The sequence below is a fragment of the Pan paniscus genome, chromosome 4 (genome assembly GCF_029289425.2).
Source record: "Pan paniscus chromosome 4, NHGRI_mPanPan1-v2.0_pri, whole genome shotgun sequence".
NCBI classification, from domain to species: Eukaryota; Metazoa; Chordata; class Mammalia; order Primates; family Hominidae; genus Pan; species Pan paniscus.
The window spans coordinates 129,716,323-129,744,120 of record NC_073253.2 but is presented as its reverse complement, the minus strand read 5'-3'; the positions used below and the strand labels follow the sequence as shown (position 1 = coordinate 129,744,120).

General features: G+C 46.6%; 1 pseudogene; it reads right to left on the bottom strand.

Moving 5' to 3' along the window:
* Nucleotides 1-10,400: 10,400 nt before the first annotated feature.
* On the bottom strand, nt 10,401-26,419 carry LOC106634812 (small ribosomal subunit protein eS10-like; annotated as a pseudogene).
* Between the last annotated feature and the right edge of the window lie 1,379 nt (nt 26,420-27,798).

The following is a 27,798-nucleotide window of genomic DNA, read 5'->3' as shown; positions in this document are numbered from 1 at the left end:
GGAACCAGCCTTCAGGTGTGCATCTCAGGTGGTCTCCTGAGCGATCCGTACGCCACCCTGCTCAGATCCACTCAGTCATGGCAGCTGACAGACTGAGTGATGGCAATCCTGCTAGCCCATGCCTTTCACTACAGCAGTCCTTCCCAGGTCCCTGATTGCAGAACAATGGCCAGCCCCTCTGAGGCTTCCTCTCCACCTCACATTCTGCTTCATCACAGACTCTGACATCCCTGTGAACTAACCAGCCAACACAATTCTTGACCTCACTCATCACAATTCCCAGACCTGCTTAAAGTTCCCCAACTTCTCGCATTTGGCTCTTGCCACAGTGGGATAGCTTCTGTCTGAAATCTTAGTTTCTTGCATTCTGCCAGAGGCCCTGACATCTGCTTTCTAGATTTTTCCAGTCCTCTCACCACTTCTGCTCTTCAGCCTTAACAAAGACCTTCTGACCCTAGAGGCCTCGAGTGTTTCCCGAGCCCAGACCCCTCTGAACCATCTGAACAACCATGCATTTTCTTAAACCCTGCATTAGCTAGGGTAATGCTCGATGCTGTAACAAGCAATCCCAAAATGTATATTGGCTCCTACAATGTAGTTGATTTCTTGCTAACAGAAAACTAAATGTGTGTTCCTGATCAGTGGTGTTTGTCCTCCAAGTGATGATTCAAGAATCCAGGATCTTCCCACACTGCGGCTTCACCATCTCCAATATGTGGTTTCCAAGGCTGTCTTAGTCAATTCAGGCTGCTATAACAAAGTATCATTGACTGGGTGGCTCATGAACAACAGAAATGTATTTTTCATAGTTCTGGGTGCTAGAAGTCTGAGATCAGGATACCAAGACGCTCAAGCTGTGGTGAGGGCCCTCTTCTGGGCTGCAGACTGCTGACTTCTCCTTGCATTCTCACATGGTAGAAAAAGAACAAGCTGTCAGCCAGGCGTGGTGGCTCACACTTGTAATCCCAGCACTTTGAGAGGCCGAAGTGGGCAAATCACAAGGTCAAGAGACGAAGACCATCCTGGCCAACATGGTGAAACCCCATCTCTACTAAAAATACAAAAATTAGCTGGGCGTGGTGGTGTGCACCTGTAGTCCCAGGTACTCGAGAGGCTGAGGCAGGAGAATCGCTTGAACCCAGGAGGCGGAGGTTGCAGTGAGCTGAGATTGCACCACTGCACTCCAGCCTGGCAACAGAGTGAGACTCTGCTTCCAAAAAAAAAAAAAAAAAAAAAGAACAAGGTAGTTCTCTGGCTTGCTCTTTCTTTCTTTCTTTCTCTTCCTTCCTTTCTTTCTTTTTCTTTCCTCCTTTTTTTTTTTTTTTTTTTTTTTGAGACAGGGTCTCACTCACTTGCCCAGGCTGGAGTGCAGTAGTGCAATCTCCGCTCACTGCAACCTCTGACTCCTGGGTTCAAGCAATCCTCCTGCCTCAGCCTCCTGAGTAGCTGGGACTGCAGGCATGCACCACCACACCCGGGTAATTTTTGTATTTTTAGTAGAGATGGGGTTTCACCGTGTTAGCCAGGCTGATCTTAAACTCCTGACCTCAAGTGACCCAGCCACCTCAGCCTCTCAAAGTGCTGGGATTACAGGCGTGAGCCTCCATGCCTGCCCACTGGCCTCTTATTATACAGGCACTAATCCCATCCTAAGGGCGCCACCCTTAAGACCTAATCACCTCCCAAAGGCTCCACCTCCAAATATCATCACACTGGGGATTCCGTTTCAACATAGGAATTTTTGGGGCGACACAAACATTCAGTCTGTAACAAAGGGGCATCGAACTGGGAGAAGGGGAAAGGAAGAGTGGAGAAGTCACGTCTGCTTCTTAACTCTCTCGGGCTGGAAGTGACATGTCATCCTCAATCAACATTCCTTTGGCAAGAACTAGTCTCCTGACTCCTCTTAGATGTCATAGCTGTGCCTGGGTCAGCTTCTCTCCTGTTTCCCATAATAAATGTTCTAAACTCTCCCTTCCTGCCCCCAGCCCCTCCCCTCACCCTTACTCTCAGCAAGTGAGAATTTTAGGGTCAAGAGGCATTACGTTCCTGCACTTTCCCCTTCTTCCCTGCTCCCCAATCACATTCATATAAACTTGTTCACGGCACATTCACTCCAGCCTCCTCTCTCCAGCCTTGCAGCCCAAACCCTCCCTCCATTTCAGACCTGTGTATCCACCTGCCTGCCAGATGCTTCCTCCTAGATGCCTATAGCTCTTTCACACTCACCAAGTCTTAAACTGAGCTCATCATCTCCCAGCCCACCCGCTAGTTATGGTTTCTTTCTCCTATGATGGTGACACTCTAACCACATGGTGGTCCTGACTGAAAACCTAAGGGTTCTCTTTGTCTTGTTTTTCAGGTGAAATTCTGGCCCAACATTTCTTGAGTCAGTTCCTTCCACCCCTTTCCTCTGTTCAGGTGATCACTTCTGGCTTGGATGCCTGTGGCTGCCTCCTGAGGGGTCTTTATGCCTCCTGTCCATTATCCCTCCCACCTGTTCTCCACCAGCAGCCAGAGTGATTGTTCCAAAGTACAGATCTGACCACAGCACTCACTTTCTTAAACCCCATACTCTTCAAGTGAAGCGCAGACTTCCCTCTGAGGACCCCAGGACCCCAAGTAATTGGCCCCATTGCCCCCTTCAACTAACCCCTCCCCTGACTCTCAAGAAACACCAGACTTTTGGCCAGGCCTGGTGGCTCACACCTATAATCCCAGCACTTTGGGAGGCCAAGGTGGGTGGATCACCTGAGGTCAGGAGTTGGAGACCAGCCTGGCCAACATGGTGAAACCCCATCTTTACTAAAAATTAAAAAAAAAAAAATTAGCCAGGAGTGGTGGTGGGCCCCTGTAATCCCAGCTACTTGGGAGGCTGAGGTGGGAGAATTGCTTGAACTCAGGAGGCAGAGGCTGCAGTGAGCAAGATGGTGCCACTGCACTCCAGCCTGAGCAACAGAGTGAGACTCTGTCTCAAAAAAAAAAAAAAAAAAAAAAGGAAAAGAAAAGAAAAGAAAGAAAGAAAAAGAAAGAAAGAACGAAAGAACGAAAGAAACAAAGAAAGAAAGAAAGAAAGAAAGAAAGAAAGAAAGAAAGAAAGAAAGAAAGAAAGAAAGAAAAAGAAATGCCAGACTTTCCTCTGCACATGCCCTGTGGACTCTGATGCCACACTGGGATCATGGGTGAGTGCCCCTCCTCGGTGCTCCTAGAACACCTTTTGTTTGCCTCTGTCTGTGCTTATCACACTCTGAGGTAAAACTCTTTCTGTTTGTTTGTTTCCCAACATCACGAGAGCAGGGCCTGCCTATCTTTATTTCAGTTTCCTAATGCTTGGTACAGTGCTTTATCATACAGCAGGTGCCCAAAAAATGCTCACTGAATGAATGGAGATGGTGAAAAGGTACCTGTTTAAAGGATGGAATACCTTGATTCAGATCAGGCTTGTCCAACCTGTGGCCTGGGCCCAGGATGGCTTTAAATGCTGCCCAACACAAATTCGTAAACTTTCTTAAAACATGAGATTTGGTTTACGATTTTTTTTTAACTCATCAGCTATCATTAGTGTTATTAAATTTTATGTGTGGCCCAAGACAATTCTTCTTCCAATGTGGCCCAGGGAAACCAAAAGATTGGACACCCCTGATTTGGATATACTTGCCGTACACTATCTTGCCTTACACTGAATGAACATTTTCTTCTCAGGAGAGCCAAGTTATATGTATATATGTATATATACATACACACACACACACACACACACACTTATCTGTGAAATCCGATCCTTTGCCTGAGAGCCTCCCCATCAATTAATCATGATTGGCCATTTGCATAAAACCTTTTCTCCCAAAGCGATTTTCTTTCTTCTTTTTCTTTTCTTTCTTTTTTCTTTTTTTTTGGAGATGGAGTTTCGCTCTTGTTCCCCATACTGGAATGCAATGGTGCAGTCTCGGCTCAGTACAACCTCTGCCTCCCAGGTTCAAGAGATTCTCCCACCTCAGCCACCTGAGTAGCTGGGATTACAGGCACCCACCACCACGCCTGGCTAATTTTTGTATTTTTAGTAGAGTTGGGGTTTCACCATGTTAGCCAGGCTGATCTTGAACTCCAGACCTCAGGTGATCCAACACCTCAGCCTCCCAAAATGCTGGGATTACAGGTGTGAGCCACCACACCTGGCCCTTTTTTTAATTTTTTTTTTATTATATATATATATATATATATTTATAATTTTTTTTTTTTGAGACAAAGCCTCGCTCCGTCGCCCAGGCTGGAGTGCAGTGGCGCGATCTCAGCTCACTGCAACCTCCGCCTCCTGGGTTCAAGCGATTCTCCTGCCTCAGCCTCCCAAGTAGCTGGGACTATAGGCAGGTGCCACCATGCCCAGCTAATGTTTGTATTTTTAGTAGAGACAGGGTTTCACTATGTTGGCCAGGCTGGTCTCAAACTCCTGACCTCAGGTAATCCACCCATCTCAGCCTCCCAAAGTGCTGGGATTACAAGAGTGAGCCACTGCGCCCAGCCCCAAAGCACTTTTCACATCGAGCCAAGTTCTCCTGCCCTGACAGAGCTGTGGGCTCAGCTCCTGCCTCAGGACTGGCCTTGGCAGTAGACTCACATCCATGGTTCTCACTGGGCTCCATGGGACCCTGGGAGGCAAGCTGGAAGGAGCATTGTCCCCCATTTTTAAGATGAAAAAAACCTGTTCACAGGAGATGAGGTGAGTGTCCAACAGCGTAGAGCAAGTCAGGTATTTTTCTTTTTCTGCTGGATCACAGACTACCCTGCCCCTGCCTTCTAGGGCTGATACAAGGCCCAGTGGTGCCAACACAGATCCTGGGAGGGTTGAGACATACACCTCAGCCCTGCAGGTCATCATACATCTTGTACGTCAGCTATTCTTTCAGATAGGCAGTTAGTGGAACAGACACCCACCCAAACTGATTCAGGCATAAAGGGGGACTCTCATGGAACCCAAATGCAGGAAGTCATCCCAGGCACTGCAAGCTCATTGGACAGGTACTCTGTCTTTCTCACTGGACTACAGTTTTTTCTCTTTGTATTCCTAATCTGTTACCCTTTACAGAAAATGCTCGGTTATCTTTTACGAGGCCCATTATGACTACCAGCCCTGGGTGTGCCTGCCTGAGTCAGCCTGCCCGAGTCTGACAATGTCAATGCCCACCCCTGTAGAAGCAGTGTCCAAGCCTTGGGAGCACTTGTTTGGCTCAGCTTAGGTGATAAGTACGTTCCCCCAGGTTAGGCTTTCAGCCCTGGCCCATCACCATAACATGGGAGGAAGGGTTGGGTCAGCTGGTTCAAACAGGGCAGTAGGAACGTGCAGAGGGGAAATTCTAGGAGGGAGGTAGGTAGGGAACCAATTACAAGTGTAGGAAGAAACTGTGAATGATGTTGAAACTTGGGGGGTGTCCTGAATAACTTATTCATCCAGGTTATCTCTGGCTTTTGTTGTCTTTGACTAGACTATTTCTCAACCCTCTCAAGATAGAAATTAAATTGTAGAAACGTCATAGCAATGCAAATAATTCCTGTTCACAGAAATGCAAATTGTGTCTGAATTGCAACTGACTACTGCCTCATGGATATTGACCAGTTTTGCATCCATTTCTAAAATCAACTTTCTTCATCTGACTATTATTTGTGATACTTTGAGTTCTCCTTTGAATTGGTTGTAATATTTTATTGGCTCACTCATGAATTAAATCTTTTTTTCCTTTTCCTTTTTTTTTTTTTGAGACAGGGTCTCACTTTGTCACCCAGTCTGGAGTGCATTCATGTTATAATTATTTGTTAAGCTGTATGTATAGTTGTTTGGACTTTTCTTTTCTTTCTTTCTTTTTTTTTTTTTTTTTTTTTTGAGATAGAGTCTTGCTCTATCACCCAGGCTGGAGTGCAGTGCAGTGGCACAATCTTGGCTCACTGCAACCTTAGCCTCCCAGGTTCAAGCAATTCTCCTGCCTCAGCCTCCTGAGTAGCTGGGACTACAGGCAAAGCACACCACCACGCCCAGCTAATTTTTGTATTTTTAGTAGAGATGGGGCTTCACCATGTTTGCCAGGCTGGTCTCAAACTCCTGACCTCAGGTGATCCACTCCCTCGGCCTCCCAAAGTGCTGGGATTACAGGTGTGAGCCACCTCACCTGGTCTGTTTGGACTTTTCTGATTGTATCTCATATTTTATAATTTTTTAAAAACCCATTACATGTTATTAACTTTTGTACATTTTAAAGGAAAAAGCAAACCAAATAGGCAAAACTACATCTTGGCATATTGCCCCAAACCAGCCATGGGCAGCCAGAAGTGGTTATGACATGCTGCCTACCCTCAGGGAAGAGGCTAAGTTCACGCTCCACCCACAGGCATAGGATTCCAGGCACTCACGACACCCCTCTTGCATCAGAAGCTGCTCAGGTGAGAGGACTTCCTCACTGTTCAACACCTGCCCCCGGCAGCCCAACTCAGGGAACACTTGACAGAAGATTCTGGCAGACTGGGAACATCCGCTCTACAAGCCACTCCTCCTCTGGCAACTGGAGAGGCATTCAGCCCTTGATGGCTTGCAGCTGAAAGGGGAGAGTCACTGCCAAACCATTTCTTGCACAACAATGCACTTCTGAGGAGGGTACACAAATTTTTGTCAACTGAATCGTGTCTTCCTCCGGACTTACATGATGGTCCAGATATGCTCTGGCTTCCGTGCTCATGGGTGGGTCCTCCACTGGTAACGGCTCCCAACACTTAGTATTCTTCTGTCTCCATTAACCAACCTCTAAATCAGTATTTAAGTACATAAGGATAGAACCTTTCTTCTAGGAATTCCTCCATCAGGCAAGCTTGGATGTTTGCCTCTGCTGTTTCCTTAGTGGGGAGGGAGGCCACATCCACAGGCAGCGGGGTCATCTCTCAGTCCCAGGAGCCTCCCTGCCCTTTGACCTGAGTGGTGCAGTCATCTACATTTAGCACATCTGCACACAGGTGCTTCAATAATAAACTCCTGGCCAAGAAGGATGGAAGAAGAGGGAAGACATAAGCCTGGTGCTTTGCCTTGCTCACCGCGCACTCTCAGCTCTCCTGGCTGGGACCGGCCCTTCCTATGCTTACCCTACGAGCAGAGTCTCAGCACCTTCTGAGTGTGGGACTCATGCTCCAGAGGGGTAAACACCTTCTCAAACAGCAAGCCGCTGCTTGCCAACTGCCATGGGGAGGGGGAGCCTTGCCCTTAGTGCAACCCTTCGAGGATGCTTGAGCCCAGAACCCCCACGTCCTCTAATCACATCACTTTCCCTATGTCCAGGATCAAGTCCAAGCTGCATGGCCTGGTCTTCGAGTCCCTTGCTTCTCAGTCTGGTCCTAGCTATGTCTCTGGCATCATCTCCCTTACACCATGTACCCCATGGTCTAACCACTCATTTACCCCACACACGATGGATTCTGACTTGTGCATAAGCCTGGTGGCTGTTTTCCAAGTCCGCATAGCTGCCAACAATGCCTCATTTCAATGGCAGCCTCTCTGTTATTCATTGATGTCATCAGAATTGCATTACTGTAGATGCAGACACAGGCAACACCAGTACCCATTCTAATATAGGGCCTCACCCTGCTGCTCACACCACTCCTGGGACTGCACCTGGGTGCACTTCACACAGACCACTTTCCAGAATGGTTCTCTCCACAGGAGCAGCTGCAGATCCCTCCTATCTTCCAAAAGCTCACTGCCTTGGAGATAGGACACATCATAGCATCTCTCTGCCAAAGTGACAACTACAATTATATTTTGGCCGACAGCTGGAGATGGAGAATGTACAGATAGCCAAGGCCTCATGAGTCTCCATGAATCAGCAGTTTGTGCTGCAAGTGCAGCCCATAGGTGAGATGGGCCTATCCAGCCAGTCATCCAGGCCCTCCCTGCTGCCTATCCGGCCAGTCATCCAGGCTGCCTGCTGGCCACAGACCTCATGTTAGCACCTGGGACCCTCGGTGAAACCCTCCACTGGATGGTGACAGTTAATACCCCCAAGACCACCCCAGGACATAGAGGAGCAGAAGCATCAGGGTAGTCAACCCGGGCAAAGCCCAGCCCCAAGGGAAAGGCACTTGGTTCCTAGGCAAAGGCAGGGGCCGGTCAAGCATGGGGCTGAGATGCCCCCGGGGTGAAGTCCACTATGCTTGGCAGCCTGATATGGGGTTTGTTTGTGATGGGCAGAGGGTCTCTATTGAAGCCTCGGGGCACCACCTCCACAAGGAACCTCAGTGCCATAGACTGTGTGCAAAGGAGTGCTATCAGTACAGGGACCAAAACCCAGGAGTGAAAACAACTTCAACAGCAAAAGCAGCAACAGCAGTGTCCAGTATCAAGTCTGTCCATGTGCTGGATGCTGGGCTGACCACTACTCAAATGTCACCCTTCACCACAACCCAGTGAGGTAGGTTCTGTAACTATCCTCATTTTACCAATGAGAAAAACTGAGTCGCAGAGGGCAATTTGACTGAAGCCACGTGGCTGCAAGTGTAGAGAAAGAATCTGAATCCAGACAATCTGGCTTCAGAGCTCAGCTGGCCTCCTTATCCTGGTTTGGCCCTTTAAATCCAGTTTGGTTGTGGGAAACTGAGAGACCTCCAGGGCATTCCTCACATAGGGTGAGTTGAGTTTGGGCCTCCAAGTAGACTTTGGCCTGGAAGCCAAGATGTTACTGAGGAAAATAAACAATAGCTATTTCAGGTGACAGGTGCTGGGCTGTGGAATTGTGCGGGGGGAAATGTCAAGCTGCAAGGGTTTCCTCATTGTACATTTTTGTATGTTCAGCAGAACAAGCGTCATCAGAAAGCTGCTCTGTTGCCAGCGTCGCCCCTGGAGACAGAGGGCAGGAGCAGGAAGTGTCCTTTCTCTGTGACCGCAGGTCCTCTCGGGGCTTACCTCTTACTCAGCCCTGCCCTGGGTTCCAGCCGAGGCCTCTCAGGGGGTGGGCAGACGTTCTTGGAGTGCTGCCAGGGGTGCTGCTGCCCTTTGCAGGGTCCTTGTCAGGGTAGAACCGGCCTGTCCTCACATCCTGCCCAAACACATGCAGACTAGGATGCAGCAGGCTAGCAGCTCTGCTCAACACGCCTCCAAATGGGTGTGAAAGGCCGGCGGGGCTGGGGACGCAGGAGTGTTCATATTTTCAAGTGGCTGCTGCCCATGAATCACCAATTTCATTTTGTGCTCTCAGCTCTGTGAAGGCATCATTTCCACCCAGCCTCACATGGAGCTGGCGGCCAGAGCCTCTTAGTGGGGCTATAAATAGCAGATCATCAACTCACCTCCTCTGAGCTCATCACAGGCTCCTCGGTTTACTGTGCGTCTTCCAGCTGCCTGCACGTCACTGTCACTCAGATTTCCCAGGTGAAACCTGGCTGAGAGACTCAGGGCATGCTTTAGGTGGCTGCAGGGTTTTGGTTTCCAGAGCTGTTTAGGGTGACAGTGAGTGCAACAGCAGACTTTTGGAGCACTTGACATTTAAGACGTCATCATTATAATCTCAGGTCTCTGTGCTCCTCTCCAATTAAATGCAGCAGGAAGGGTCTGTCATTTCTCTATGAGTCCTAGAAACCAAAGGCAAAGGACTCACCAAACACACACCCAGAGAAAGCCATACAGAATGGGTAGCAGCAAATGAAAGGCTTCATGCTGGCTGGGCATGGTGGCTCACACCTGTAATCCCAGCACTTTGGGAGGCTGAGGCCAGTGGATCACTTGAGGTCAGGAGTTCAAGACCAGCCTGGCCAACATGGTGAAACCCCATCTCTATTAAAATACAAAATATTAGCTGGGCGTGGTGGCGTGCATCTGTAAGCTCAGCTACTCGGGAGGCTGAAGCACAACAATCGCTTGAACCTGGGAGGCGGAGGTTGCAGTGAGCCAAAATCATGCCACTGCACTCCAGCCTGGGCAACAGAGCAAAACTCTGTATAAAAAAAAAAAAAAGGCTTCATGTCTTCCTGTGGACTTTCTTCCTTGCACTCTGAATGAAATACTTTATGGCTCCCTGGCTTCAGAAGTGAGATTGCATTTTTTAGTATTACCCTTAGAGCTTCCATACAGAGTCTCCCCTTGTGTCAGGCACTGTGTCCAGCCTCTGCATGCAGCATCTCATCGAGTCATCACAAAGCCATATTGAGTTAACTGCTGGCAACATTTTCTTTCTATAGGTGAGGAGGCTGTTGCTCACAGAGGACAGGTGACTCAGCCAGAGCCACAGAATCAGGATTTCAATCCAGGGCTGCTGGATTACAGAGCCCAGTCTCTGAATCACCAGCCTTTCTGACTCCTGCAGAAGAGGGCTATGTTTGTGTCCATGCATGTGCCTACGTATCTTTGACTGAGAGATGTGAATGACAGTTTTCCTTCCCAGTTCCACATACTCCATGACTGTAAGTAGGAGCCAGGTGCTCACAGATTCACCATCCCCCAAGTCCCAGGCTCCTTTGTCACCTGGACTGTCCCATGTCATCATCTCCCAAATCTGATTTTCTTCTAAGGTTGCCTTGCAGGCCGGGCACCAGTCTCCAGGCAGCTCTCCTGGCCCAGTTTGATGGTCTTCTTCATGTTTTCCTCCCTTCAGCCCCTTAAACAGGCAGAGGCCAGGTGGGGCTCGCCTCAGGGCAGCATCCCCATCTATTTCCCCTCTCTCTCCCTAGACTCCCAGCCCCATATGTGGGGTCTGGTCCCCTTTAGCAGCCTGTCACAATGACCTCTGCACCTGTGGAATGTTTTGAGAATGCAGATTCCTAGTTCCCTCCCCAAACCACCTGAAACAAAATCTTGAAGGGCAGAGGCTGGGGTGTGGATTTTTCTTTTGAGATGGAGTTTTGCTCTCCTTGCCCAGGCTGGAGTGCAATGGCACAATCTCGGCTCACCGCAACGTCCGCCTCCCGGGTTGAAGCGATTCTTCTACCTCAGCCTCACGAGTAGCTGGGATTACAGGCCTGTGCCACCACGCCTGGCTAATTTTATATTTTTAGTAGAGATAGGGTTTCTCCATGTTGGTCAGGCTGGTCTCAAACTCCCGACCTCAGATAATCCACCCGCCTCGGCCTCTCAAAGTGCTGGGATTACAGGCGTGAGCCACTGTGCCTGGCCTGGGGTGTGGATTTTTACAAAGCTCTCCCAGTGATCTGATCTAGAGCCCCCTGGACTCTAGCCTCTCCCTCTCTGAACCTTCTGAGCTACAGCTATCAACTTAATTTTCCTTTTTTTTTTCTTTTCACACAGGGTCTCACTCTGTTGCCCAGGCTGGAGTGCAGTGGCGCAATCTCAGTTCACTGCAACTTCCGTTCCCTGCAACCTCCAGCTCCCGCGTTCAAGTGATTCTCCTGCCTCGGCCTCCCAAGTAGCTGGGACTACAGGTCCCTGCCACCATACCCAGCTAATTTTTGTATTTTTATTTATTTATTTTTCTGAGACAGGGTCTCGCTCTGTCACCCAGGCTGGAGTGCAACGGTGCAATCTTGGCTCACTGTAACCTCTGCCTCCTGAGTTCAAGCAATTCTCCTGCCGCAGCTTCCCAAGTAACTGGGACTACAGGCGCCTGACACTACGCACGACTAATTTTTGTATTTTTAGTAGAGATGGGGTTTGGCCATGTTGGCCAGGCTGGTTTTGAACTCCTGACCTCAGGTGATCCACCTGCCTCGGCCTCCCAAAGTGCTGGGATAACAGGCGTGAGCCACTGCTCCCGGCCAACTTAATTTTCTGAAAGCACAGTTTATCTCATGTTACTCTCCTGCTCAAAATCCTTGGGTGGCTCCCAATGCCTGCAGAAAAATCCAAAGACCTTGGTGTGGCATTCAAAGCCCTATCCATCTGGTCTACTCACTCTTCTGCTAACTTTTCCCTGTCACGGGCTCCCAGCCTGGCTTTCCCGCCTTAGCTTGTCTGGACTTTCTGTATCAGGGCACAGTGGAGCACACTGAAATGGCAGCAATCCTTCCCTAAGACTGTGAGCCCTTCGATAAGAGGAATGACTGCTAAAGTGTCCTCATAATTTGAGAGCCTTGTGTGCAGCTTTACATGAAGGGGGTTTTGTGTGGCCTGCAGATGAAAGGAGATCCACCAGCAGATGCAACACAATAGCACTAATGTGTCAACACAGGAGAGTAGAGAAGTGGGGCTCATGGTGAATTCAAAAGAGATGATATTTCAGCGTTCCCCTTGCTTTTTATTCATGCACAGGAGATGGACCAGACCTTCAAGCACTGGGGCAAGGGCCGTGCTGCCAAGCGCCTCTCCAGCTTTTCCATCCCCATTCCAAAACAAAAGCAGAGAGACATATTTGGGTCTGGTTGCTGTTGTTCAAAAGGTCAAGAGTGTTTTACCAATACCATTAAACAAAGTGTGTGTGCTCGGCATGGTGGCTCACGCCTGTAATTCTAGCAGTTTGGGAGGCCGAGGCAGGTGGATCAACTGAGGTCAGGAGATCAAGAGCAGCCCAGCCAACATGGTGAAACCCTGTCTCCACTAAAAATACAAAAATTAGCCTGATGTTATGGTGCATGCCTGTAGTCCCAGCTACTCGGGAGGCTGAGGCAGGAGAATTGCTTGAACCTGGGAGGCAGAGGTTGCCGTGAGCTGAGATCGTGCCACTGCATTCCAGCCTGGCGGCAAAGCAAGACTCTGTCTCCAAAAAAAAAATGAAAAACAAAAAAAACAAAACAAAGTGTGTGTTTAGACTTTGATCCACTTCCCATAAAGAAACATCTACCACAAAGCAAAACAAAAAGCAACTGTGTTGACTGAAAGCAAGATTTCAGAACAGGGCCTGGAAAGTGTCCCCGGAAAATGCTTCAGAGTGAAAACTTACACGAAAGAACTTCTGGTTAAACGTGGCAGAGGAGTCTCTTGTGAATCGTGAATCTCTGCTCCCTCCCAAGCCCTACCAAATACAACAATACAGGAGTAAAAAAGAGTTAAAAAAAAAAAAAAAAAAAACCTGACAAGGTCTCTGAGAATAGAAGAGGAGGCAGCAGCAGACGGAGGATGTCACCACATTTTCGTAAGGTGGGAAGCAGAGGAAGGAGTGGTGAGTCACACAGAGGCATGGAGGGAGCTGAGGCCTGATCCCACAGAGGGGAGGAGAGAGGCAGGTGGAACTGCTGGGAGACAGAGGACCGCGCTGTGAATGGCAGGAGTGTGGTGCCTGCCTGAGAGCCAGGTGAGAGGCCCAGGTGGGCAGTAGGCTGTCTGCTCCTGCCCACTCCTGAAGGAGACCTGAGGTTTACTCCCTGGGGAATTTGGATCAGCACATCAGGTACTGTGAAGAGCAGGTATGGGGTGCAGAACTGGAAATATGGGGAACAAAAGGTAATCTAGATATTAAAGGTAAACTCTCAGCCCCTTTTCCTCACCCTGTTTCTAGATAACCTAGGAGCCAGGCACATTTCTCACCCCTTCACCCCACCCCAACTCACCCCCTACTCCACAACCACCACCTGAAAATGAAAGAACCTTTTTCTGTAGAAATTGAGCAGGCTCAAAGGGAAGACCTTTAGATACAGGCATTTGGGGCCCTCACTGAAAGAGCAGCTCAGGGACAACCACGCTGCGCAGGGAAGTCCCCCATTAGTCAAGCTCTACCCAAGCAGGTTGGCCATCCATCTAGTCATCTCTTCAGCACATAATCCTTTAATATGATCAGAGAGAAGAAGAAAACTTTTTAAAATGCTATAAAATTCTCAGGGAGATAAAATAAGATTTATATTTCAAGGTTCATTTTCATGAACTGGCAGAAAACCAGGGATAAAGAAAAGACTCTGAAAGGATCCAGAAAGAAAACAGGTGACTCCAAAGGATCAGGAATGAGAATGGGAGTAGGCTTCTCAGCAGCAGTGCTGGAAGCTGGAGCAGAATGGAGCAAGGCCTTCAGAATTCTGAGTAAGAATGATTTACAGCCTAGAGATCTAAACCCAAACCATTAGTCAAGAGGAATGGTACAGTAAAAAGATATTTTCAGGGCAGGCACAATGGCTCACACCTGTAATCCCAGCAGTTTGGGAGCACGAGGCGGGCCAATCATGAGGTCAAGAGATTGAGACCATCTTGGCCAACATGGTGAAACCCCGTCTCTACTAAAAATACAAAAATTAGGCATGGTGGCGTGCGCCTGTAGTCCCAGCTACTCTGGAGGCTGAGGCAGGAGAATCGCTTGAACCTGGGAGGCAGAGGTTGCAGTGAGTGGAGATAGCGCCACTGCACTCCAGCCTGGGCAACAGAGCAAGACTCATCTCAAAAAAAAGAAAAAAAGAAAAAAGAAAAAGAAAGTAGGTAATGTCCAAAGCTGACAAATCAACAAAATAGCAGTATAGGCATTTTTAGGAATATGGGAGGCAGTTAAAAATGGGAAAAACAACGGACAAGGATGAACTGACTACCTCTGGGGATCACAGCAGGGATGGGATTGAGTGGGATTGGGTAGAACAGTGCACTGCTATTTTTCATCATACACCTTTTAGTACTTTTGACTTTTTTTTTTAAGTTGGGTTCTCACTCTGTCACCCAGGCTGAAGTGCAGAGGTAGGATCATAGCTCACTGCAACCTTGAACATTTGGGCTCCTACAATCCTCCCACCTCAGCCTCTGAAGTAGCTAGGCCTACAGGTGCACGCTGCCATGTCCAGCTAATTTTTTTTTGGAGAGACAAGATCTCACTACGTTGCCCAGGCTGGTCTAGAACTCCTGGCCTCAAGTGATCCTCCCTCCTTGGCCTCCCAAAGTGCTGGTATAACCCACATGAGCCACTGTGCCCAGTCCCTTTTGACTTTTTAATTTTTGTGTGTATTTACATTATTTTCACAAAAATAAAAGGTAATTTTTAAAAGAAAAAAATTTAAATTGAGAAAAACAAAATAGCAAAAAGTGTTAGTCGTTGATTACTTATGTCTCTGATTTATTTCCATTATGCTGACTTTTCTCTTTCTCTTTATCTTCTTTCTTTTTTTTCTTTTTCTGAGACAGAATCTCGCTCTGTTGCCCAGGCTGGGGTGCAGTGGCGTGATCTCAGCTGACTGCAACCTCCTCCTGGGTTCAAGCAATTCTCCTGCTTCAGCCTCCTGAGTGGCTGGATTACAGGCATGTGCCACCACACCTGGCTAATTGTTTTTGTATTTTTAGTAGACAGGAGGTTTCACCATGTTGGCCAGACTGGTCCCGAACTCCTGACCTCAAGTGATCTGCCCGCCTCAGCCTTCCAAAGTACTGGGATTACAAGTGTGTGCCACCATGCCTGGCCCCAAGGCTTAACTCTTGATTGGAAAATATGATAGAGTTGCCAGATAAAATATATTTAGGATATTTTCACATTAAAATGTTATTTATTATTTTTCTGAAATTCAAATTTTACTCGTCCTCTTGTATTTTTATATTCTATTTGTTTGCTAAATCTGGAAACCTAAAAAGTGGACTCTTTTTTCTTTAACCACACAAACTCGGACTGTGACCAAAGAGAGATACTGAAACCAGAACGTTCTTCTGCAATTGATATTCACAACTAACTGACTAAACATTCTGGTCGAGGATGAGCAGTGATTTGGTATCTAGTACAGATGTGTATGGTGTGATGCCAACCAGCCCCTGGCCAGTCTCTGTGAGCCTAGAAGCATACATACTTAAGGGAGTGCAGGTCTTGCCCTGCGACCTGCAGCAGCACACTCCGCCTCCCCCACCTCTTTCCCCTCCCTCTGGTCCTCCTTTCTCCATCTGTCCCTTAGGGCTTAGGAGCTGAGCCCAAGGCTTCTGTAGGTTATCACTATCCGTGGGCTGCATTCTTCCTCCTGAGAGGGGGCAGGGCAGGATGAGAAATGACCTCCATTTAGCTAAATTCAGGAGTGAGATGACATCCATGTCACTATCTTTTGCTTTTTATGGAAAAAATATCTCTTTAGGCAAATTTCTTACATAGTTGCTTAATCTTGTCTAAAATGTGCTTTATTTAAGAGTTCCACTCTCAGAGGAGGATTTTGTTCTTCAATTGTGGAGTGATCTCTATCACCAGTGACTAAAGGTAGGAATGGAATAATTTTCTCCCTTTTATGCTTAGGAAGCTATCCTTTGGTGTTAATAGAATTAAGACTAAGGAAACAGATGAGTCCTCCTGAAAGCTAAAATCATCTCTGGAATATATACATATGTAATTTGGAAATACATAAATTTATACAGTAAAAGAGAAACAGCTAAAATCTGGATATGTACAAATACAGAAAAATACAAATATAAAGCATTTTTAATGTTTTGACATTAATTATTCATTTTTTTGAGCAGATGTTGGAGCACAGAGAGCCATACCCCAAAATATGATGCTTTGGCATGCTGACTGCTTTGAAAATTGAAAGGCCTCAGAAATAATCCTCAGTGCCAGGGTCTCCCTCTGACCTCCCCCTACCTCCCTTTCTCTCTGATCCTGTCTCTCCCAAAGCACAGAATGAAGCTGTTCTCTGAATTCCCTTATCTACCTAGAAACTGGACCCCCAAAGAGGAACACAATTTGCCTTTGATCCCTTCCCTGAAATTTCATTAACCAGAGAAAATTAAAACTTCTATCACAAAGGAAGAGACTGAACATTAAACACCATAGCTACAGCCCAGACAAACTTCTTCCCAAACCATTGTTTGTTCTCCTGCCTGTTAAATTGCCAGAGAATCATTCACAAGATAAAGTCTGCCTTCTGGGTCCATTCATTCCCCACTAAAAATCTTTTACTCCTACACCCTCATGTCTCCTTCCTCCATGAAGAAGGGTCTATAAACCTCTAGGCCTCATTGGGTTATTGGGTAATCATTCTCATGCAGTTCCCCTGTGCTCTGCATGTTAAATAAATTTGTATGCCTTTTTCTCCTACCTGCCTTTTGTCATTTTCAGTGAACCTTCAGAAGGTAAAGGCAGAAGCTTTCCTTCTTTGCCCCTATAGTGTCAACAACAGCCAGCCAGGCAAAGGGTTTCAGAAACCCAAGTAGGATTAAGATGCTTAGCCACATGGCTCTATTCTACAAACTAGTGGTCAGAATAACAAGCGTTTGCTTATTAGGAGGCCGAGGTGGGAGCACTGCTTGAGTTCAGGAGTTTTGAGACCAGCCTGGGCAACACAGTGTGACCCTGTCTCTATTTAATAAAAATAAAATAAAATAAAAATGTTTAAGTTTGCTTAAACATTTTCAAAGCTTTCTAAAAACAAATGGCTGTGTCCATATATATATATTTAATTATAAAATAATCATGTAAAATATTTAATCATGTTCAATCATGCATGTATTGTAGACCTGTGAGATGGCCATTCTTTTGTATTCTCCCAATGACTTAGGAGCTCAGTTCAATCCCAGAAAGTTTTTATATCTTTCAGACAGCTCTTATTGTTTAAAGGTCTTCCATTTAAAGATGAAATCTAGCTTTATATAGCTCTCACTCTTTGGCCCTATGCTTGCCTTGAAAATTAAGGAAGAACAAGCCATCTTCTACAAAACAGCCTTCAAAGGTCTGAAGACATTACAGGGCTTCTGGAACTGCATCCTCTGCTCCTCCAGTAACCTGGTCTGCAGTTCTCCTCCATCTTCCTGTGAGCACTTTAGTTCACCGATGCTAGGCTTAAAATAAGACACTCACACTGAAATTCTCCTGGTATGGCCTGAGGCTAGCAAAATAGTGAAGGACTGACTTTCTGTGATCTGAAAGCTGAACATCGATCCAGTAAAGTAAAAGCAGCTAGTAGAATACTGTTTTAAGAATACCAGTTTTAAGGTTTCTGGCAGAGGAAAGACTTGTCTGATTCAACAGAAAAAAATAAGCTTATATTTACAAAAGGTTAAAACATTCACGCATTTTGATATAGAAATGCCATTTTATATGAACACAAGTAATGGATTAACAGACAAGCTTTGCAAGACAGAAGCTAACCAACCTGACTTTAATCGTCACTACCTTTGCAGTCAGGAGCTGGGTAACTTCCTGCAGTAAGAAGCCTTAGGGGAATGCAATTTCCATTGCTTTGTGATGTTAATTTAAGGCAATTATCGTAAGTAGACTCCCAAAAAGTTTTGCATATTATTTGTCCTTGTGAAAGCCCAGTGCTGTTGGAGAGTCGGGGTGCTGGAGAAGCCCTAGGAAAGGAATAGTCAGAATTTATGTTTTGTTTTGTTTTTGTTTTTGTTGGGACAGAGTCTCACTCTGTTGCCCAGGCTGGAATGCAGTGGCACAATCTCTGCTCACTGCAGCTCTCTGCCCCTGGGGTTAAACTGATTCTCCCACCTTAGCCTCCTAAGTAGCTGGGATTATAGGCACGCACCACCATGTCCGGCTAATTTTTGTATTTTTAGTAGAGAGGGGGTTTCACCATGTTGGCCAGGTTGGTCTCAAACCCCTGACCTCAAGTGAACTACCTGCCTTGGTCTTCCAAAGTGCTGGGATTACAGGCGTGAGCCACCGCGCCCAACCTAGAATTTACGTTTTTTTTTTTTTTTTTTTTTTTAGAGACAAGTCTTGCCACATTGCCTAGGCTGGCCTTGGACTTCTGGGCTCAAGGGATCCTCCCAAGTAGCTGGGATTACAGGTGTGCACCACCACACCTGACTTAGATACTTCTGTAAGAGCTGAAGATCCCAAAGTTTGAAAACTTTTAGCGTTTTCCAACTTTTCCTCTGAAAGGCTGGAAACCCTGCTCCAAGAGCACTCTCTACTTAGGTTTTTTTTTTTTTTTTGAGACAGAGTCTTGCTCTGTCACCCAGGCTGAAGTGCAATGGCGCAATCTCGGCTCACTGCAACCTCCGCCTCCCGGGTTCAAGCGATTCTCCTGCCTCAGCCTCCCAAGTAGCTGGGATTACAGGCGCCTGCCACCACGCCTGGCTAATTTTGTATTTTTAGTAGAGATGGGGTTTCAACATGTTGGCCAGGCTAGTCTCGAACTCCTGACCTCAGGTGATCCACCTACCTTGGCCTCCCAAAGTGCTAGGAATACAGGCGCGAGCCACCGCCTCTGGCCTCCATTTAGTATTTTCACGGCACCTGCATTTTCAGTTTTTCCTCGGCAGGAAGGGCAAGAATAAAACTGCTTCTCCAGTTCATTTGGCTGTATTAGAACAGTTTTGCTGTGTATGGAGGGAAAAAAATGGGCATTTTTTTCTCCTTGACATTTCTGGGACCACTATGCATTTAAGTTATGTGCTGAGCTTGACTGTGGTGGGAAGAAAGGTGACCCTGGGGTCCATGGCTCAGTGGTCCCATAACCCACTAGGAGGTCTCCTTGAGCCATTTCTGGGGTGGGAGAGGATTCACCTGTTGGATTGTTCCCCCATCCCCCGCGTTGCATGGATCAAAATCGAAACAGAACAGCTGAAAGTGCTGGAGGATAAATAAGGACCAGCTGGAAGGCTGGGCGCGGTGGCTCACGCCTGTAATCTCAGCACTTTGGGAGGCCCAGGCGGGTGGATTGCCTGAGATAAGGAGTTCAAGACAAGCCTGGCCAACATGGTGAAACCCCATCTCTATTAAAAACACAAAAAGATTAGCTGGCCATGGTGGCATGTGCCTGTAATCCCAGCTACTCAGGAGGCTGAGGCAGGGGAATTGCTTGAACCAGGGAGGTGGAGGTTGCAGTGAGCCGAGATCATGCCACTGCACTCTAGCCTGGGCAACAGAGTGAAAATCCATCTCAAAAAAATAAAATAAAATAAAAAAAGGACCAGCTGTTTTCCAGCCCCACGTTTCAGTGCCAGGGCCTCTGGGCCAGGCACTTCTATTGAACATCAGCCACAGAGCTGGGGGGCTGCACAAAGAGGAAAGAGGCTGCTCAAAAGAGTCTGGAAATTCAAGAATGTGAGAGTAATGATTGCTGTAGCTGTTCACCAGCTTTAAAGAGTAAGCCTGCAACTCGTAGGTATGGAAACTTAGGTATAAACCTGGATTTGGCAAAACGTAGTAAAAACTTTAAAAGTGTGCATGAGGGCTGGGCACGGTGGCTCACACCTGTAATCCCCAAACTTTGGGAGGCTAAGGCAGAAGAATTGCTTGAGCATAGGAATTCAAGACCAGCCTGAGCAACATGACAAAACCCTGTCTCTATGAAAAATTTAAATAAAATTAGCCGGGCGTGGTGGCGCACCTGTAGTCCCAGCTATCCAGGAGGCTGAGGTAGGAGGATTGCTTGAGTCCAGGAGGTCAAAGCTGCTGTGAGCTTCCACCAAAGGCTGTGTGTCCCCAGTTAAAAAAAAAAAAAAAAAAAAAAAAAGCCAGGTGTGGTGGCTCACACCTGTAATCCCAGCACTTTGGGAGGCTGAGGTGGGTGGATCACGAGGTCAGGGGTTCGAGACCAGCCTGGCCAACATAGCAAAACCCTGACTGTACTAAAAAAAAATACAAAAATATTATCCGGGCGTGGTGGCAGGCACCTGTAGTCCCAGCTACTCTGGAGGCTGAGGCAGGAGAATTGCTTGAATCCGGGAGGCAGAGGCTGCCATGAGCTGAGATCATGCCAATGCACTCCAGCCTGGGCAACAGAGCAGAAAAAAAAAAAAAAAAGGAAAAACCCTAGATGTCGGTAGAAGTTCAGTTTTCAGAGGTGAAGGGGGAAAAACTTCCCCCTTCACCCTCTGAAGATTCACTGAAAATGAACTGACAAAACGCGCAGATTAATAGGAGAAAAAGGCATACAAATTTATTGATGGGAGGGGGACATTGGGGATCACGAAGTGATTACCCAAATAATCCCATGGTGCCCAGATGCCCCCAGATGCTTATATAACTTTATTCACAGAGGAGGGGAAATGTAGGTCATTCTTTTGAGGGGCAATAAATGATTATTAGGGAGAATGAATGGACCTTGGAGAACAGAAATTAAGCTGTAAATGATCCTCTTTGCAGTTGAGTGAGCCTTAGAAACAGACATGATCTTGTGAAAAGGTCAGTCCAGGTAGGGTTATATTCCTCAATCTTCTTTTTTGCAGTAGATAATGAGATACATGGGAGGTGATGGAAAACAGTTGTTTTCTTTGGTGGATCCAGTTTTTTGTTTGTTTGTTTTCTGTTTTTTTTTTTTGAGACAGAGTCTCCACTCTGCAAACTCCGCCTCCCGGGTTTGAGTGATTCTCGTGCCTCAGCCTTCCAAGTAGCTGAGAGTCCAGGTGCCCACCATCATGCCTGGCTAATTTTTGTATTTTTTGTTTGTTTGTTTGTTTTTGAGACGGAGTCTCGCTCTGTCGCCCAGGCTGGAGTGCAGTGGCTCACTTGGCTCACTGCAAGCTCCGCCTCCTGGGTTCACACCATTCTCCTGCCTCAGCCTCCCAAGTAGCTGGGACTACAGGCGCCTGCCACCCCGTCCAGCTAATTTTTTTTTTTTTGTATTTTTAGTAGAGACAGGGTTTCACTGTGTTAGCCAGGATGGTCTCGATCTCCTGACCTCATGATCCACCCGCCTCAGCCTCCCAAAGTGCTGGCATTACAGGCGTGAGCCACTGCGCCCTGCCTAATTTTTGTATTTTTAATAGAGACGGGATTTCACCATGTTGGCCAGGCTGGTCTCAAACTCCTGACCTCAGGTGATCCGCCTGCCTTGGCCTCCCAAAGTGCTGGGATTACAGGTGTGAGCCACTGCACCCAGCCCACAAATTTATATAAGTTTTACATGACACAGTAGTCTTCAGAAATGAGGACTCAAAAAGCAGGTAAAATTGTGTATTTTTATGCTTAAGGTTTTTTGTTTTGTTTTGTATTTTTGAGATGGAGCCTCTCTTAGTTGCCCAGGCTGGAGTACGGTGGTGCCATCTAAGTTCACTGCAACCTCCACCTCCCTGGTTCAAGTGATTTTCCTCCTTCAGCCTCCTAAGTAGCTGGGACTACAGGTGTGCACCACCTCCCCCAGCTAATTTTTGTGTGTGTATTTTTAGTAGAGATGGGGTTTGGCCATTTTGGCCAGGCTGGTCTTGAACTCCTGGCCTCAGATAATCTGCCTGCCTTGTATGCTTAGGTTTGTCGGAAAGTGGACAGTTGTGGAGTAACGTGATTGGAGGACAAAAGGGTTATGCTCAGCAGGGCACAGTGGCTCATGCGTGTAATCCCGCAATTTTGGAGGCTGAGGTAGGAGGATCACTTGAGCCCAGGAGTTCCAGACCAGCCTGGGCAACATAGCAAGACGCCATCTCTACAAAAAATAAAAAATTAGCTAGGCATGGTGGCACGGCCTGTAGTCCCAGCTACTGGGAGACTTAGGTGGGAGGATTGCTTGAGCCTGGGAGATGGAGGCTGCAGTGAGCTGTGATTGCCACTACACTTCAGCCTGGGTGACAGAGCAAGACCCTATTTAAACAAAAAAAAGGTATGATCTAATGATAATAAACTCAGTGAAACCTAGTAAGGCCTGTTTGTTTAGATTCTTTTTCTCTGTGTCTTCAGGAATAAGGATGTTCCTGTCTTCTGGCTACAGGAAGGGTACCTCTTGAATGAGGGCCTTATGACCTGCTTCAGGGGAAAAGGTCAGAGAGTAACTTTCTAGGTTTTTGTTTTTGTTTTTTTTTAGTTTTCTTAAATTTTTTTTTGGCTGTAAGTTTATTCAATGCAAAATAATCCTCTCCAATTTTACTGAGGTGGCTGACCACATCCACCATCAAATCCGCCTCTAAACTGGAATTCGGTTGCTGACCCAGCCCCAGCCTCGGCTTTCTTGTTGGCACCAGGGGGCAAAACACTTTGTCTGTGGGTATCTCTGTCGGCTTCCCCTCTTGTGAGTCTTGCAGGTCACTTACCCTCCAGACCTTTAGGCTGAGGCTTGCCAGTCTCTGGATGGCTGTGGCATAGGGTGGCAGGCACAATTTCCAGGAGCAGATGAAGGTAATCACGGAGATACTGGATACCCTCATTGATAAGGTACTAGTAGAAATGTCTCCAGGCAAACTGTTCCTTCACGTAGCCTCGGGACTTGGGAGACTGCATGGCCTTCATGACATGAAGGTTGGGCACATTCTTGTCTGCCAGCTCCGGGTGCTTAGGCAGGTAGACCTCCTTCTTGGCCACCATGACTCCCTCCTTAAAAAGGAGTTCATAAATGGCAATCCTGTTCTTCTTAGGCATCAACATCTCTGCGGCTGTAGGCAGCTCGGGGGGGCTGGAAAGGCCTTCCTAGGTTGTATGACCTGTTTTGGGGGGATGGGAGAGGAGAAGGGATGGTGAGAGTGACCTTCCTCTTGCTGCTTTCTCAAATGACAAGGGGCCATGTTTTAGGGTAGCATGTTCTGACTCCATCAATACCAAAATATAATAATAATACTTATAAGAATAAAGAAAAAATAGGCCAATCTAATTCATAAATATTTAAAAATCATAAATAAAATTATAGCAAACAAAATCCAAAAACACACTGAAAGAATAATATACTATGTCCAAATGGAGTTTAATCTAGGAATAGAAATAAGGTTTGATATAAGAAAATCTACTAATGTAAGTCATTATATTAATAATTCTACATAGGAAACATGGTTATCTATAAATACTGAGAATGCAAAATTAAATATTTGTTCTATTTCTTTCTTTTTCTTTTCTTTTCTTTCTTTCTTTTTGTTTTTTTTTTTTGAGATAGGGTCTTGCTCTGTCACCCAGGCTGGAGTGCAGTAATGTAATTATAGGTCACTGCAGCATGAGTTCCTGGGTTCAAGTGATGCTCCTGCCTCAGCCACCCAAGTAGCTAAGGCTACAGGTGTACATCACCACTCATGGCTAGAATATCCATAATTAGCTTAGGGTTTCTAGGTCCTTAATAAAAATAATTAGTAAGGAATATTCTGTAAGGTAATCTTAGAAGGAGGAAGAAGAGGGAAAAGAGGGGGAAGAATAAGGAGGAGAAAAGAGAAGGAGGGAGAAACAGGAGGAGGAAGAAGAAAAGGAGGAAGAGGAAGGAGAAGAAGGAAGGAAGAAGAAGGAGAAGGAGGAAGAGGAAGGAGAAGAAGAGGAGGAAGAGGAAGGAGAAGAAAGAAGAAGAAGAGGAGCAGGAGGAGGAGGAGAAAAGAAGAAGAAAAGAAAAGAAGAGGCCGGGCGCAGTGGCTCATACCTGTAATCCCAGCACCTTGGGAGGCCAAGGCGGGCAGATCACGAGGTCAGGAGAACGAGACCATCCTGGTTTCAGTAGAAACCCCGTCTCTACTGAAAATACAAAAAATTAGCCGGGAGTGGTGGTGGGTGCCCTACTCGGGAGGCTGAGGCAGGAGAATGGCATGAACCTGGGAGGCGGAGCTTGCAGTGAGCCGAGATCACACCACTGCACTCCAGCCTGGGTGACAGAGCGGTACTCTGTCTCAAAAAAAAAAAAAAAAAGAAAAGAAAAGAAGAAGAAAGGTGGTCTCGGTGGCTCATGCCTGTAATCCTAGCACTTTGGGAGGCTGAGCACTTTGGGAGGATTGCTTAAGCACAGGAGTTGCCATGCTGTAGCATGGGCAACATAGTGAGACCTTGCCTCTATGATATGGTTTCTCTGTGTCCCCACCCAAATCTCAACTGGAATTGTATCTCCCAGAATTCCCATGTGTTGTGGGAGGGACCCAGGAGAAGGTAATTGAATCATGGGGGCTGGTCTTTCCCATGCTATTCTTGTGATAGTGAATAAGTCTCACGAGATCTGATGGGCTTATCAGGGGTTCCTGCTTTTGCTTCTTCCTTATTTTTCTCTTGACACCGCCATGTAAGAAGTGCCTTTTGCCGCCATGATTCTGAGGCCTCCCCAGCCATGTGGAACTGTAAGTCCAATTAAACCTCTTTTTCTTCCCAGTCTCAGGTATGTCTTTATCAGCAGTGTGAAAATGGACTAATACACTCTACCAAAAAAAATTTGTTTTTTTGAGACAGTCTCACTCTGTCACCAGGCTGGAGTGTGGTGGCACAATCTTGACTCACTGCAAACTTCACCTCCTGGGTTCAAGCGATTCTCCTGCTCAGCCTCCCAAGTAGCTGGGACTACAGGCACACACCACCATGCCTAGCTAATTTTTGTATTTTTAATAGAGACGTGGTTTCACCTTGGCCAGGATGGTCTCAATCTCTTGACCTTGTGATTTGCCCACCTCGGCCTCCCAAAGTGCTGGGATTACAGGTGTGAGCCACCATGCCCAGCCAAAATTTTTAAAAATCAGCTGGACGTGGTGGTGTGTACCAGCTGCTTGGGAGGCTGAGGTGGGAGGATCACTTAAGTCTAGCAGGTTGAGGTTGCAGTGAGCCTCGAATGTGCCATTGCACTCCAGCCTGGGCAACAGAGTGAGACTGTGTCTTAAAAGAAAAAAAAAATGGAAAAGAAAAGGTGGAGCCTAATTTCCCTACTTGTGAATGTGTACTGGACTTAGTGACTCACTTTCAATGAATACGGTAAGTAAAAAATGATGGCATGTGACCTATGACCCCAAGTCACAAAAGATAGCATGGCTTCTTCCTTGCTTTTTCTTGGTTCACTTACTCTGAAGGAAGACCCCTGCCATGTGAGGAAACTCAAGCAGTCTTGTGGAGAGATCCATGTAGTAATGAACTGAGATCTGCTGCAAACAGCCATGTGAATGAGCCATCTCGGAGGTAGATCCTCCAGCGCCAGACAAACCTTCACATAACTGAAACACCAGAAAACAAATTAAGACAGTCTTGAATTCCTGATTCACAGAAACTATGAGATAATATTTATATTTTAAGTCACTACATTTTGGAGCAATTTGTTATGCAGTCATATGACTAATACAGAAGGCAAAATAACGACATTTTCAGGTAGACAACAGGTGAATGAACTTGGCCCCAGCAGACTTGTACTACAGAATTTTTTTTTTTTTTTTCTTGAGAGAGGATCTTGCTTAGCCTCCTGAGTAGCTGGGATCACAGACACATGCCATGACACCTGGCTACTTTTTGTTTGTTTGTTTGTTTGTTTATTTTTGAGATGGAGTCTTGCTCTGTGGCCCAAGCTGGAGTGCAGTGGCGATCTCAGCTCACTGAAGCCTCCATCCACTGGGTTCAAGTGATTCTCCTGCCTCAGCCTCCCAAGTAGCTGGGATTACAGGCACAGGCCACCACGCCCAGCTAATTTTTGTATTATTATTATTATTATTTCAGACGGAGTTTCCCTCTGCTGCCCAGGCTGGAGTGCAGTGGTGCAATCTCGGCTCACTGCAGCCTCTGCCTCCTGGGTTCTAGCAATTCTCCTGCCTCAGCCTCCCAAGTAGCTGGGATTACAGGCACGCACCACCACACCTGGCTAATTTTTTGTATTTTTAGTAGAAACAGGGTTTCACCATGTTGGCCAGGCTGGTCTTGAACTCCTGACCTCAGGTGATCCGCCCACCTCACCCTCCCAAAGTGCTGGAATTACAGGCATGAGCCACCATTTTTGTATTTTTAGTAGAGATAGGGTTTCACCATTTTGGCCAGGTTGGTCTCAAACTCCTGACCTCAGGTGATCTGCCCACTTTGGCCTCCCAAAGTGCTGGGATTACAGGCATGAGCTACCATGCCCAGCTTAATTAATTTTTTTATTAATTAATTAAGGCTGGTGTTTAACTCCTTGGCTGAAGCAATTCGTGCACCTTGTCCTCCTCAAGTGCTGGGATTACAGGCATGAGCCATCTTGCCCGGCCTGAGGATTTCTAACGTAAAATTTTCAGGTAGAAGGAAAATGAAACCAGATGGAGGGTAAGAGATAGATAAGGAATGGATAACAAATAAAGTGGTAAATATTTGTAAGATCTAATGTTTCATTGGATTTAAAAATATACCACAACAATAAGAAGGCCTAAATAAATGGAGAGATATACCATGTTCATGGATTGGGGGATTTGATATAATGATATTAATTCTCCCCGAGTTGATTTATGGACTAAAGATAATACCAATTAAAATACCAGCAGCATTTATTTCTAGAAATTGATGCTAAAATTTATATCAAAAAGCAAAAGCTAAAATAGCCAAAACAGTTTTGTAAAAGAAGAACACATTTGGAGAACTCATACAACCTGATTTTAACACTTACCATAAATCTATAGCAGGGTTGGCAAACTGGCCCACAGGTTAGCCTGCAGCCTGTTTTTGCAGGGCTTAAAAGCTAAAACTGCTTTTTCCAGTTTTAAACGGTTGAAAAAGGAAACAATAAAAATGTATGTAGCAGGAATTATATGTAGCCCACCCTTTACATTTGCAAACTCATGAGCTATAGTAATCAAGACAATATGGGTTGCGTGTGGTGGCTCATGCCTGAAATCCCAGCACTTTGGGAGGCTGAGGTAGGTAAATCACTTGAGGTCAGGAGTTCGCGACCAGCCTGACCAACGTGGAGAAACCCCAACTCTACCAAAAAAAAAAAAAAAAAAAAAAAAAAATTAGCCAGGTGTGCTGGTGCATGTCTATAGTCCCAGCTACTTTGGAGACTGAAGCAGGAGAATTGCTTGAATCTGGGAGGCAGAGGTTGCAGTGAGCCAAGATCATGCCACTGCACTCCAGCTTGGGTGACAGAGTAAGACTCTGTCTCAAATACAAAAACGGGCTGGGCGCCGTGGCTTATGCCTGTAATCCCAGCACTTTGGGAGGCCAAGGTGGGCGGATCACCTGAGGTCAGGAGCTCAAGACCAGCCTGGCTAACATGGTGAAACCCCGTTTCTATTAAAAATACAAAAAATTGGCCGGGCGTGGTAGCAGGCGCCTGTAGTCCCAGCTACTCTGGAGCCTGAGGCAGGAGAATCGCTTGAGCTCAGGAGGCAGAGGTTGCAGTGAGCCGAGATAGCACCATTGCACTCCAGCCTGGGCAAGAAGAGTGAAACTG